Raw genomic sequence first — 13,957 nt, forward strand, 5'->3', positions numbered from 1 at the left:
ATGTGGACTTGTTGGGCCGAAGGGTCTGTTTCCATGCTGTATGGCTTCTATGAAGGCACTTCATACTTTTGATAGATAAATGCTACAAAATGAACACTTAATGCTGAGTATGGAATTTAGTAGCAAATCGGGGTGTGACAAGAGTCACATTGATTGAGATCCAGCATCAGGAAGGACAGTGCCATTGAAGTCCATTTCCCCCATCCTTATTCCCAACAACTCCCACCTGCAGGAGCTAGACAGTGATCCAAATGATTCTTTGACTGAGACTGGATTTGATGCCTGAACTTAATTCTGCTTGCTAAATCTTAAACCCCCGACTGCTGCCTTACTTCATAACTGGCGAGGTAATTAAAGGCAGCTAGTATGTGATGTATCTTGATTTCCAACCAAACAAAACTTCAATAAGGTGCCACACAAATGCTTAGTAGGCAAGATTTGGGCACGTGGTCCAAAAACTGAAGTTACTGGAGAAGCTCAGCAGGTCTGGCAGCATCCATGCAGAGAAAACAAACTTAACGTTTTGAATCCTGTGAACCTTCTTCAGAATTAATTTTCTTGAGCAATTTTGTTTCAGATTTTCAGCATCCATAGTTCTTTGTTTTATTTAAGGGTTCAAGGAGTTGGAGGTAATATGTTAGTATTTATAGAGGATTGGTTCATGGACAGGAAACAGGAGGTTGGCAAAAATGGGCCATTTTCAAGTTAAAATCTTCGAGGAGAAAGTGAGGACTGCAGATACTGGAGATCAGAGCTGAAAATGCGTTGCTGGAAAAGTGCAGCAGGTCAGGCAGCATCCAAGGAGCAGGAGAATCGACGTTTCGGGCATGAGCCCTTCTTCAGGAATGAGGAAAGTGTGTCCAGCAGGCTAAGATAAAAGGTAGGGAGGAGGGACTTGGGGGAGGAGCGTTGGAAATGCGATAGGTGGAAGGAGGTCAAGGTGAGGGTGATAGGTCAGAGTGGGGGGGTGGGGGCGGAGAGGTCAGGAAGAAGATTGCAGGTTAGGAAGGCGATGCTGAGTTCGAGGGTTGGGACTGAGACAAGGTGGGGGGGAGGGGAAATGAGGAAACTGGAGAAATCTGAGTTCATCCCTTGTGGTTGGAGGGTTCCTAGGTGGAAGATGAGGCACTCTTCCTCCAGCCGTTGTGTTGCTATGGTCTGGCAATGGAGGAGGCCAAGGACCTGCATGTCCTTGGTGGAGTGGGAGGGGGAGTTGAAGTGTTGAGCCACGGGGTGGTTGGGTTGGTTGGTTCGGGTGTCCCAGAGGTGTTCTCTGAAACGTTCCGCAAGTAGGCGGCCTGTCTCCCCAATAAAGAGGAGGCCACATCGGGTGCAGCAGATGCAGTAAATGATGTGTGTGGAGGTGCAGGTGAATTTGTGGTGGATATGGAAGGATCCCTTGGGGGCCCTGGAGGGAAGTGAGGGAGGAGGTGTGGGCGCAAGTTTTGCATTTCTTGCAGTTGCAGGGGAAGGTGCTGGGAGTGGAGGTTGGGTTGGTGGGGGATGTGGACCTGACGTGGGAGTCATGGAGGGAATGGTATTTTCGGAACACTAATAGGGGAGGGGAGGGAAATATATCCTTGGTGGTAGGGTCCGTTTGGAGGTGGCGGAAATGACAACGGATGATATGATGTATATGAAGGTTGGTGGGGTGGTAGGTGAGGACCAGTGGGGATCTGTCCTGGTGGCGGTTGGAGGGACGGGGCTCAAGGGCGGAGGAGCAGGAAGTGGAGGAGATGCGGTGGAGGACATCGTCAATCATGTCTGGAGGGAAATTGCGGTCTTTGAAGAAGGAGACTATCTGGGTTGTACGGTATTGGAACTGGTCCTCCCGGGAGCAGATGTGGCAGAGACGAAGGAATTGGGAGTATGGGATGGCGTTTTTACAGGGGGCAGGGTGGGAGGAGGTGTAGTCTAGGTAGCTGAGGGAATCGGTCGGTTTATAGAAAATGTCTGTGTTGATTCAGTCGCCCGAGATAGAAATGGAGAGGTCTAGGAAGGGGAGGGAGGAGTCTGAGACGGTCCAGGTAAGTTTGAGGTCGGGGAGGAAGGTGTTAGTAAAGTGGATGAACTGTTCAACCTCCTCGTGGGAGCACGAGGCAGCGCCGACACAGTCATCGATGTAGCGGAGGAAAAGGTGGGGGGTGGTGCCAGTGTAGTTATGGAAAGATGGACTGTTCCACATATCCTACGAAGAGGCAGGCATAGCTGGGGCCCATGCGGGTGCCCATGGCAACTCCTTTGGTTTGGAGGAAGTGGGAGGATTGGAAAGAGAATTTGTTCAGGGTGAGGACCATTTCAGTCAGTCGAAGGAGGGTGTCAGTGGAAGGGTACTGGTTGGTACGATGGGAAAGGAAGAAGCGGAGGGCTTTGAGTCCTTCGTGATGGGGGATGGAGGTGCACAGGGACTGGATGTCCATGGTGAAGATAAGGCGTTGGGGACTGGGGAAGCGAAAATCATGGAGGAGGTGGAGGGCGTGGGTGGTGTCCCGAAATTAGGTGGGGAGTTCTTGGACTAAGGGGGACAGGACCGTGTCGAGGTATGCAGAGATTTTCAAGTTATCAAGCAGTGAATAGGGAGTGCCACGAGGATCAGTGCTGGGGCTTCAGCTATTTAAAATTAACATTAATGCCTTATATGAAGAGACAGAGAATCATATATCTACGTTTGCTCATGACACAAAGCTTTATGGAAAGGCAGAGTGTGGGGAAGACGCAGAGAGGCCACAAAGAGATAAGGACAGGCTGAGTGGGCAACAAAAAAAAGTAAATGAATTATATTGTAAGGAAGTTACTCACTTTGGTTGTAAGAATAGAAAAGCAGAGTATTTTCTTCAAAAGACAGAGAATTGGCTGTGTTTGTAGAACAAATGCAGAACATTCACATGCTAATCCAGCGAATGGCATGTTTTATTGCAAGGCTTTGAAATGTAGAAATAATGATGGCTTACTAAAATTATCCAGGATGCTGGTGAGACTACATCTGGATTAATTTGCAGATTTGGTCTATGTGTTTAAGAAAATGGAGGTGGTAAGATGAAAGTTAATTACATTGGTATCTGGGATAAGGGTTGTAGATTAGATTTTTTGATTAGAGTAGATTCCCTACAGTGTGGAAACAGGCCCTTCAGCCCAACAAGTCCACACCGACCCTCCCAAGAGTGACCCAGCCAGACCCATTTCCCTCTGACTAACACACCTAACACTATGGGCAATTTGGCATGGCCAATCCACCTAACCTGCACATTTTTGTGATTGTGGGAGGAAACCAGAGCAAACCCACCCAGACATAAAGAGAATGTGTAAACTCCACATAGACAGTCACCCGAGGCTGGAATTGAACCTGGGACCCTGGTGCTATGAGGCAGCAATGCTAACCACTGAGCCACACTCTTTGTTCCACCATTGAATATTTTTGTGGCTGGGTTAGATATATTCTGTTTTCTCAAGGAATCAAGGGTTCTAGGAAGCGGGACATAGTATTATAGCATGATTAAACATGAATCTATCGAATGATAGAGCAGGCTCTTCAGCTCTATTGTCTGCTCCTGCTGCTACAGGCAGTCCTCAGGTTACAAATGGCTTTTGTTCCCTCATATATTTGTGAGTCAATTTGTATACAAATCAGAACACAATACAGTAAAGTTTAAAATGTTTGTTCAAAAGAACAAGCGAACGTTTGCATGTTAGATCCTTACAATTAATAGCACCGTGGGATCTTGATCAGAAGTATGAGTATTTGTAACTTGGATGTTCATAAGTTGGGGCCCCCTCCCTGTATTTCTCATATTCTTGCATGAATGGTAGACTGACTCAGCACCACACTTAAGACTCCATTTCCAACAGTGATTAATATGTATCTGCACCAGACGGACTGCATTGGTTCAAAAAGACAATTTTGCTGCTACCTTCTCAAAGGCAAATAGAGGTGTGACCAATGGCCTTTCTAGTAATGCTCACATCACAAAAGAACTTTGTAAAAAACCTTGTTTATGCCACTGTGGCTCAGTTGTGTGCACTCTTACTGGTGAATCACAAGGTTCTAAGATCATCCCTACTCTAGAGCATGAACACTGAATGGTGTTCCAGTGCAGTAGAGGAGATGTTATACTATAGAAGCTGCTGTCTTTACTCTGGGACATTAAACAAAGGTCTTATTTGTCTGCTCTGGCACATGTAAAAGATCACATGGTACTATTTTGCAGCAGGGTAGTTCTCTCTGTTGTCTTAGTTTATACTTATCCTTCAATCAGCATCGAGGATGGTCTGGTCTTTATCACTTTTGTGGGAGTTTGACATGCATGTATCAGCTGCTCTGTTTCCTGCCTTGGTGTAGTGACTACACTTCAAAGAAAAGATCTTTATTTGCTGTAAATACTTTGGGATATCCAGTGGTCATTAAAAATGTTGATTTTCTCTCTTTTTGTGCAGTGCAATCACTTCTCAATTTGTGACACTCACCCTGTCTTCAAGAGACTGAACATTTATAAAGATAAAATAATCATTTGTTATTCTTTTCTTGTCCAAATCTGAAAAGCAATCTGTAGTTCCAACAAAATTTTGAAGTTCCCATGGAATCCTGATTAGTTGAGAATATACAAAACTGACAAACAGCAGCTTTCAATCGCTCTTGTGCCTCATTTCAATATATTCTATGAGGATGTGGCTTCACTTTTTTCTTTATTTTGATTACTTACTGTAAGGGAATTAAAACAATTACAAATACATCTATCGAGTGAGTTCAATAATCCTACTTCTGAAATCAAACAGCTGGCTGTTGTGTAGATATATGTCGGCCAGAATTGTGTGGGTACGAGTATCTGCTGAAACTTCCTAAATTACTTCCCCAGATATGATGTGAAGACAGATTTTACATGGATGGTTTCCATAGCTATGGGCTGCAGATGGGTTTCTTTGATGTCATATGCTAATACGACTGTGAGATTTATTGCTGCAGATTTATGAGATTATGTTTATAAAACTAACTCAGTGGTATTGTCTTCATTAATTTCCATTATTACCATTTCAAATGGTTCACATAGCTCTTGTTTACTTAATTAAAAATAAATAACACAGTAATGAGGGTACAGTGCAATCCTGTAATTTAGAACTTGAACAAGGAAACCAGAGTCTGGATCAGTGGTGCTGGAAGAGCACAGCAGTTCAGGCAGCATCCAAAGTGCAGAGAGATCGACGTTTCGGGCAAAAGCCCTTCATCAGGAATAAAGCCTTTATTCCTGATGAAGGGCTTTTGCCCAAAACGTCAATTTCACTGCACTTTGGATGCTGCCTGAACTGCTGTGCTCTTCCAGCACCACTGATCCACAATCTGGTTTCCAGCACCTGCAGTCATTGTTTTTACCTCTAAGGAAATCAGGGTGATCAGCAGCAAATACGAGAGAGAACCAGCCCGTGATTGGAGGATTAGCTCCACGGAGAGTCTGACACTTCCACACATGATTATGACTTTTCTGAGACTGCTGTTGTGATTGAATTTCCTGAGGCATATTATGGAATTCAGGGTGAATTCACCCATCATCCCCATGTATAGTAAACCTTGATCTGAAGCTTAAAACAAATATGATGGAAGATTTTCCTTCTTGACATTGGAACAGCAAATATCAGAAAATCGAATGAGTCAAAACATACATTAGAGATAACATTACTAGTTTTCCTGTATTTAGTTTAATAGAGTAGGTCACTACATGTTCATGCCTAACTGTACTAGTGTTGGATTGGGGTGTACAAAGTTAAAAATCACACAACACCAGGTTTTAGTCCAACAGGTTTATTTGGAAGCACTAGCTTTTGGAGCATTGCTCCTTCATCAGGGAGTTGTGCAATATAAGATCATAAGCCACAGAATTTATAGCAAAAATTTACAGTATGATGTAACTGAAATTATATAGTGAAAAAGACCTGGATTGTTTGTTAAGTCTCTCATCTTTAGAATGATCATGTTGGTTTCAATTCTTTCATATGTAAATCACAGAACGTTTTTAAAGCTACATTCTTGAGTGAACTTTAACAATAAGTGCCATGTTGGCCCAGATAATGCATCGAAGGTGTGAGAGGTGCCCTGTGTGAGGCTGTCTGCGCCCCAATGTTCAGACTGATTCTAATCCAAAAAATGGATTTACAGAATCTTACTTGGATTCATGCAGTTTTTGAGCAAAATTAAATGTAATTCTGTAAGTACAAATTCACCCCACAAACTCATATTTGTGTTTCTACATGTAGATGTGTGTGGGGGGGGGTGGGGTTATGAGTGTCTGTAAGAGTGTGTGTGTATGTGTGTGAGTGTGAGTGTAAACCTGTGAGAGGGTGTATGTGTGGGTGTGAGTGTGTCTGTTTTGCTCAAAAGCAATGGGCATCTCAGCACCTCACTCTACCGCAAATCCATGCATAATCTCATGATGCTACACTTCTCCAGCTTCCACCTGTAACATATTAAATCAGCCAGCCCCTATGGATAAGCCCTATGCATACACAGGATCTGTTCAGATAAGGAGAAACGTGATGGGCACTTGGAAATACTCAAGATACCCCATAAGAATGGGATACGCTGCTCAACTCATTGACTGCCAGTTCTGACTTGTCACAGTGAGGAACCATAATGACCTCCTCAGGAGACACAGACTAGCTGCAACTGAGAGGGTACCATTTGTTGTCCAGTACTCCCCAAGAGCCAAAAAACTATGCCGTGTTCTTCGCAACCTGCAACACATTATCAATGAGGATGAACACCTCGCCAAGACCTATCCCACGCCTCCACTTCTTGCCTTTAGACAACCACCAAACCTCAAACAGATCATTGTTCATAGCAAACTGCCCGGTTTTCAGGACGACACCATACAACCCTGTCACGGGAGGCACTGCAAGATGCGTCAGAGTGTAGACACGGATACCTCCATTACGGGTAGGGACACTTCCCACCATGTACGTGGCAGGTACTCATGTGACTCGGCCAACGTTGTCTATCTCATACGCTAAGGCATGGTACATTGGTAAGACCAAGCAAAGGTAATGGCAATGAATACGGATATATGGACACCGCACAACAATCAACAGACAGGAGTACTCCCTCCTAGTCAGGGAACACCTCAGTGGTCGGGACATTCAACCTTGGACCCTCGTGTGACTATCCTCTGAGGCAGACTTCAGGACAGGCAACAAAGTGGCCAAGCAGAGGCTGATAGCCAAGTTCAGTACCCATGGGGATGGCCTCAACTGGGACCTTGGGTTTATGTCACACTATGGGTGACTCCATTACACACACACACACACACACACACAGACTTATACCTCTTTATACGCTCACACATGTACATATACACACACTCTTACAGACAGTCATACCCCCGCTCCATCACACAACCACCCACATGTACACACACAAATATAAGTTTGTGGGCTGAATTTGTATTTACAGAATTACATTTTTTTTTGCTCAAAAACTGCACAAATCCATGTAAGATTCTATAAATCCATTTTTAAGATTAGAATCAGTCTGAACATTGGGGCGCAGACAGCCTCACACAGGGCACCTCACACCTTCAATGCATTATCTGGGCCAACATGGCACCTATTGTTAAAGTTCACTCAAGAATGTGGCTTTAAAAAAGTTCTGGGATTCACATATGAAAGAATTGAAACCAACATGGTCATTCTAAAAGATGAGAGACTTAACAGACAATCCAGGTCTTTTTTCAATATATAATTTCAGTTACATCACACTGTAAACTTTTGCTATAAATTCTGAGGCTTACGATCTTATATTCCACAACCACCTGATAGAGGAACAGTGCTCCGAAAGCTAGTGCTTCCAAATAAACCTGTTGGACTATAACCTGGTGTTGTGTGATTTTTAACTGGACTGGGCTTTCCAATATACACCATGTGTAAGTGATTCTAGGATGCGGACTGACAACAAAATCTTCTTTTAGGCAAAAGTGAGGACTGCAGATGCTGGAAATCAGTCTAGATTAGAGTGATGCTGGAAAAGCACAGCAGGTCAGGCAGCATCCCAGAAGTAGGAAAATTGATGTTTCGGGCAAAAGCCCTTCATGAGAAATTCCTGCTCCTCGGATGCTGCCTGACCTGCTGTGCTTTTCCAGCACCACTTTAATCTAGACTCTGATTTCCAGCATCTGCAGTCCTCACTTTTCCCTAGCAAAATCTTCTCTATTGTGCCTGCATACATTCCATTTAAGACACGGCCCTGAAAATATTTGTATTGTGATCTCAGCGGTGATAATGAATTCACAACCAGTGGTGCCTCCAGTACTATTCCTACTGGAGTTTACGGAGCCAGCAAGAGAACTCCTCTATTACAAGGAGCAGACATTCATATCACTATAAGTTAATCTCAGGTGCCCATCTACCAGAGGCCATTGAAATTCTAGCTCCTGTTCATCACTGGGACCTATGCATCAAAGGGGATTTTTCCAATAACAATTTTAAAATATAAAAGCATTTAAGGGGCTTGCACACTAGGCTCACTCGGTTCCCTCCTGGTGCTTCCTCCCACAGTCCAAAGACAATCAGAGTGGCTTGGCCATGCTAAATTGCCCATAGTATCCAGGGGTGTGCAGACTAGGTGGGTTAGCCATGGGAAATGTAGGGTTACAGGGGGGTGGGTCTGGATGAGATGCTCTTCAAGGGTTGGTGTAAACTTGATGGGCTGAATGGGCTGCTTCTACATCGTAGGGATTCTATGATTCTAAATGTTACCTGGCATAATGCTATATTCCTTGAGCCAGAAATTCTGGGTTCAAGTCCCACCTACAGAGGTGTGCCATAAGATCATTCATCATGAAAATAATTTGTAAAAGGTAGCACTATCCCAAGCAGTTGTTAGGGTGTACAAAGTTAAAAATCATACAACACCAGGTTATAGTCCAAAAGGTTTAGTTGGAAGCACTAGCTTTCGGAGCGCTGCTGATGAACCACTAGATGAAGGAGCAGTCCTCCGAAAGCTAGTTACTAATTGTGAGCCTTCTTGAGCAGATTCCGGTCGTCTCTTGAACTGGTTGAGTAACTAAAAACTAAATACCAATAGGTTGATGTAGGCTACTCAGACACTGTTATATTTTCTATGGGCACTAGGGCTTGCAAATACACGGTCACAACAAAAATTATTGTGATCCAGACTTCTGCATCATCAATATACCATTTATATCATGCTACTTGTCCAGCCCAAAGAATAGAGGGTTGAAAACCTATTAAATCCATTAGTGCTGCAATTATGATGAATTGTTAACATTTGGTTGCAGTTAAATTCACTAAACTCTGTACAGAAATCTTTCTTTGATTTATCTTTAAATGCTTTGAATTATATTTTATTTTTAATTTACCAGTGATTAGCAAAGTGCCACGGGCAAGTGATTATTTCATGACTGGCTTCAGTTGGTTGAATTTATTGGCAATCCAATAATTTCAAAGTAGCAAATCCTTAGATTTCATACTGATTGACAGAGAAATACTTCCTTCCAAATGAAAATTTATAACAGTTACTGCTTTACTTCCTGATGGCTACAAATCAGCCATATTACAGAAAACATGTGTTGTTGAAGCAGGAAACAGAAGCCATGGGTCATTGCTCAGAATACATCACTATGCCTCAGACTTAAATCAAATTTGACTTCTATTTCTTTACTCGGCACTACCCACCATTGACTGACACATGTTCTGTGGCTCTTGTAAACAGGAAGACCTGTTTCCTTCACGGCATTCTAAAGTAACCATGAAATGAGCAACATTTCAGACTTTCATGAGAATTGGCAATGCCATCTTGCAGATTGAGCTTCACTGTAAATATACAAATTAGATGCCTAGAGCATTGCACTCTATGTCTGGTAACTCAAAAAAATGAATTAAATCTAATTCTGAGTTTGTGGTCTCTTACCTCGCATTGAGGACATTTCCGTTGCACTGTGCAATATGACCAAAAAAACAGCTAATATTTGTTGTTATCATTTACTGTACATCAACAATAGTAATTTTACTTGGTGTGTAGTTCATTTCAATGGCTATAATCGATTCTCCTGTGCACTTTTCTTCTCTCCTAATAGAGCAATAGTGCACAATGATCCAAATCAATTTACTCCATAAAGGTCAATTTATACCATGGAGAAGATTTTGTTATGTTATTCTACCATCTGCATATTTTGTTCATCAATGCAAACTATTAACTGTCATAAATCTAGAAAACATTACATTTAAACAGCCGTTATCAAATTTATTTTAAGTTCTAGCTCTATTGACTTTCATTTTACTAATGAAGTATTTCCTTCTAAAAATAAGATTAGGGGAGGAGCAGAATTCTTCCTACTGTGGACACCAGGGGCTGGATTTTCCTAAGATTTCCCACAGAATGTCAGGATAGGAATCTAATAAGCCAAGTAACTTCAGCCAATGTTTTGCCAAGGTATGAGCGACGGAGATCCTCAGTTTCTCCTAGTCCAGGCTCCTGAGCCAGGGCTTATCCATTCAGTCCATTTTTTTTCTTTTTTTTAATTTCCTGGTCTTCTTCTGTTTTTAAAATTTTTTGAATTTTTAAAAAAATTATCTTGGAGTGGCAGTGACATGATCATAGCAATTGAGGGCTGGAGCGGAGCCGGCGTGAGAGCTGTGCGGAGTTGGGACAATCAGTGTACCTAGGCTAGAGTGGGACAGTCAGAGTGCCCAGAGTGAAGCGGGATGGTCAGTATGTCCGGAGAGGAGCGGGGCGGTCAGTGTGCCCGGAGAGGAGCGGGATGGTCAGTATGTCCGGAGAGGAGCGGGGTGGTCAGTGTGCCTGGAGTGGATCGGGATGGTCAGTGTGACCGGAGTGAAGAGGGACGGTCAGTGTGCCTGGACTGGAGTGGGTTGGTCAGTGTGACCAGAGTGAAGAGGGACGGTCAGTGTGCCTGGACTGGAGTGGGTTGGTCAGTGTGACCAGAGTGAAGAGGGACGGTCAGTGTGCCCGGACCGGAGTGGGTTGGTCAGTGTGACCAGAGTGAAGAGGGCCGGTCAGTGTGCCTGGAGTGGAGCGGGTTGGTCGGTGTGCCCGGAGCGGAGTGGTTTGGTCAGTGTGCCCAGAGTGGAGAGGGACAGTCACTGTGTCCAGAGTGGAGTGGAACGGTCAGTGTGCCCGGAGCAGAGTGGAACAGTCAGTGTATCTGGAGTGGAGGGGGACGGTCAGTGCGACCGGAGTGGAGAGGGATGGTCAATGTGACTGGAGTGGAGTGGGATGGTCAGTGTGACCGGAGTGGAGAGGGATGGTCAGTGTGACCGAGTGGAGAGGGATGCTCAGTGTGCCTGAAATGGGATGGTCAGTGTGCCCAGAGTGGAGACAGATGGTCAGTGTGTCCAGAGCACAGTGGAACAGTCAGTGTGCTTGGAGCAGAGTGGGACAGTCGGTGTGCCCAGAGCGGAGTGGGACGGTCGGTGTGCCCAGAGCAGAGTTGGACAGTCGGTGTGCTTGGAACAGGGACGAATATTAGACTGGGGACCGATGCAGGTGATCAGCAGCTTGTGAGCTCGCTCTGACCACATGTGGAATTCCCTCTACTGCTGGCCCTTTATAAAAGCACTATAATGTTTATCTTTTTAGCTTTCATTCTCTTTTTTTAATGTATACCATGAATAACCGTAAGGTTATGTAAGTTTTTCTTAATTTATTCTGTGTTTAAAGTTTGCACCTAGATGCTTTGTACCTAAGATGGCAGCATGTGGGACGACATTGTAAACTTTTCACTGCTGTACTGTACTTGACTACACGTGACAATAAACCTCATTCTCTTCTGTCTGACCACATGTTCCTCGTGGTTGCAGCTGGGAAAGTCTAATTTTATATGCAGCATGGAATTCCGACAGAAATTGTATTCCTGAATATCTCTCTAACATTGGGAGTGAGGAAACTTGATTCAGCTGCAGCAGTAATGACCAGAGCAGATACTATTTTGGTCTCCTCATGCATACAGTGGGTGATGCTTTCAGAAGTCTGCAGTGTAGGGCTGCAGACTAGTTCTCAATAAAAAGAAGTGGCTTAGTTATTAAATAGGCTCAAACAGCTCAGATTATACACCGCAGAAAAACAAACGGAGGGATTTTATGCAGAAGAAGATTACCAGATCCTGCCTTGACCTAGGTTTGGTCCAGGCACTTTCCATCCTAGGGAGCTTTTGACCAATGAAATCATATTCCCTCTATCTGTACTTTCTATCACTTTCCTCTCATAAAATTACCAAACCATGTTACAAAGTTACCTCCGATACAGAGCATTTTAATTGAATCATACAATTCTATGTTAATTCTCTGCAAGAATAGCTCAGGTAGTTCATAAGAGGTAAGAGGGAAATATGTAAGAGATGGTGGTGAATGGTAGTTATGGAAAGGTTAGGCCTTGCAGACTTGGGGCACCTTCTTTTGTAGAATAGAAGAAAAATAATGTAAGCCATTTGGAGGGACAGAGTGCAGAGTGTGAATCGCTGCAGTGGATGAGGGCACTGCACAGAGGGATTTGCCTTGGGCCCTGAACTCTCCTTGGGATAGCTGTGGTTCGCAGTACTTCCTAGTAGGATGCCATCAGCAAATTTTGAAACTGGTCCTGCACACTCAGAGCTGAAAATGTGTTGCTGGAAAAGCGCAGCAGGTCAGGCAGCATCCAAGGAGCAGGAGAATCGACGTTTCGGACATGAGCCCTTCTTCAGGAAGACTCCTGATGAAGGGCTCATGCCTGAAACATCGAATTTCCTGTTCCTTGGATGCTGCCTGACTTGCTGCGCTTTTCCAGCAACACACTTTCAGCTCTGATCTCCAGCATCTGCAGTCCTCACTTTCTCCTGCACACTCAGGTCTTGGTCAATAATATGCACTTTAAAGAGCAGTGATCTTCCATTTGTTTCCTGGGGAACCGAACTGCAAACCTTCACGAGTCTGAAAATCAATGATTCACCACTATTCTCTGTTGCCTGCCATTCAGCCAACATCCTGTCCATTTTAATACTTTCCCTTTTATTCAATGAGTTTCAAATTTAATGGGAATTTTTTAAAAAATCATTCAGGTGCTGTGGGCTTCGCTGGCTAGGACAGCATTTATTGTCAGTATATAATTGTCTATACAAAGGTGAACTGTCTTCCTGACTTCTCTAGTCCTTTTAGTGTAGATATGTATACAATGCAACTAGGAAAGGAGATCTAAGATTTTGACCATGTGGAAGCATTTCCAAGTCAAGATGGTGACTGGTTTAAAGAGGAACTTGGATGTGGTAGGATTTCAATGTACCAAATGCTCTTGATCTTTGGAATGTTAGTTGTCAGGGGTTTGGAAGGCACTAAGGAGACTTGGTGAATGTCTATGGTTTATCTTGTAGGTGGTGTACACTGCTGCCACTGTGCATCAGTGACAGAGAGACGGAATGCTTGTGGACGTGTTGCCAATCGAGCGAGCTGCTTTAATCCAAATGGTGTCAAGCTCCTTGAGTGTTGTTGAAATCGCGCAGATCCAGACAAGTGGGGAGTATTCAATCATACTCCTGACTTGTGCCTTGTTGATGGTGGACAAGCTTTGGAGAGTCGAGAGTGGCACATTTGCCACCGTATTCCTAGCCCCTCACTTGCTTTTGTAGTCACAGTACTTAATTTGGCTAGTCCAGTTCATTTTCTCATCAATAGTAAATCCCAGGATATTGACAGTGAGGGATTTGGTAATGGTAATACCATTAAACATCAGTGTCAACGTGTGGGAGTTGCATTTTTTTGTTGGAGATGGTTGTTGTCTGGCATTTGTGTGGTACAAATGTTATCTGCTTCTTGTGAGTCCAAGCCTGGATATGTCCAAGTCTTGCTACATTTAAATATGGACTGCTTCAGTTTCAGAGGAAAACTGACCTTAAAATGGAGGTGAGGTCATTGATGAAGCAGCAAAAAGTGGTTGGGTCACGCACACTACCCAGAGTAACTCTGACACTGA

The sequence above is a fragment of the Hemiscyllium ocellatum genome, chromosome 1 (genome assembly GCF_020745735.1).
Source record: "Hemiscyllium ocellatum isolate sHemOce1 chromosome 1, sHemOce1.pat.X.cur, whole genome shotgun sequence".
In the NCBI taxonomy this organism is placed as follows: Eukaryota; Metazoa; Chordata; class Chondrichthyes; order Orectolobiformes; family Hemiscylliidae; genus Hemiscyllium; species Hemiscyllium ocellatum.